Consider the following 1,719-nt stretch of genomic DNA (forward strand, 5'->3'; position numbering starts at 1 on the left):
AAAAATTTTTGTCTTAGTCCGGTTGAGTTTTTTTTACAGATATTTAAAGAAAAACTTATGGAGACTTGTACCAAATTTTAAAAGCTTAGTTATAAAAGAAAAAAATTTTACGATTTTTCAACCACAAAATTACTTGCAAATTTTCGCAATTTTGACATATTTCGTATAAATTTAAACTTTAAGCACTTATAAAAAAAAATTGTGACTAACGATTTTGGATTTTTTTTTATCACTGTGAGAACAACTTATAAGAAACCTTGTATTAAATTTTCAAAGTTTTCTATCCAACCAAAAATTTTTTATCGTTATTTTAAAAAAAAATACTTAGAAAAATTGAAAATTTCATTTGTCTATAAATAGCTCAAAAAAAGTGGAAACACTTTGAAAATTTAACCCTGTATAGACAACGTTAATATAAACATCTGTTGCAAATTTCAAGTGCTGCCAATAATTATTTTTTGAGTTCCAGTAAAATTAAGTTTTCGTTTTTGTCAAAAATTGGTTTTGGGTAAAAATTCGCGTTTTTCCGTTATTTTTTTAAGGTTTTTCCTGCCGCTTTTGAAAAGTATTGGGAAATTTTCACTTTTGACCCCCCAAAGTACCAACTAGATTCACTTTCCTTTCAGAAAAGGTACAACTTTTGAAAATCGAAGCATTTTTATTGCTCCAAAAGTTGTCGTCAGACACAAAAAAAAAAAAAAAAAAAAAAAAAAAAAAACACACATCATTGTAAAATCAATACATTCATCACTTCGTTCAGAATCTAAAAGTTTAGTGTTAAGCCACATTCATTTTAAACGGATGTATATATTTTAATAACATTGGATTAGTAAATGAGTGATTTGTACTTAAAAAATGATTTATTTTCCTTAAACATTATTTTTGTAATTTCGTTATAATTCGAAAAAAATATGAATTGAAGACATTTTAAAGTTTATACAGTCCACTTTTAATAAATTTATCATTTTATATTTCAGGATGAGATTTTCAAAATATTTAGAATGTCTAATTTATTTTATTACAATAATTATAGTTGTTTGAAATTTTAATTTTCATATATTATCTACCATACATGTTTATAAACAATGTTATGCCTGAAAAGCTTTTACATTTTAATACAGAATATATTATATTTTATATATTGCAATTATAACAATTTAAATTTTTTGAAAATATTTAACATATTTTTATATGGTTTTAAAATTGAAATAAAAAAATTAAAATAAACAAACACCTGTATAAGCATAAAATATTATTTAAGGCACTTTTTGTTACTGCTCACGTTATTATTTACTATGCACATTACACATTACACAATGAAATATTAATAATATTTAGACTATATTATAGTCATTACATTGTAACATTATCCATTATATCCTTTGTGTGTTCACAATATTTGAAAGCTCCCAAATTATTATGAAAAAATTAAAAAATACGGATCCAATACGGCCAATATTGGTGATAATAACAGCAGTGGCGTCATTTGAGGGGGGGCAAGGTGGGCATTTCCCTGTCTGATTTTAAAAGCGGCCCGATGGGCTGTTTCCCAGTTGTTGCCGTTTTACCATTATTATATTTTATAAGCGCAAAAACATGCCTATTTTATAATATTTTTTAAAAAATATTATACTATATTATATACTAAGAAATTATTGTCACCATTGATACATTTTTACTAATTGATAGCTGGGAATATATTTATATTTAGACGTTATG

This window comes from Acyrthosiphon pisum, chromosome X, assembly GCF_005508785.2.
Source record: "Acyrthosiphon pisum isolate AL4f chromosome X, pea_aphid_22Mar2018_4r6ur, whole genome shotgun sequence".
Lineage (NCBI taxonomy): Eukaryota > Metazoa > Arthropoda > Insecta > Hemiptera > Aphididae > Acyrthosiphon > Acyrthosiphon pisum.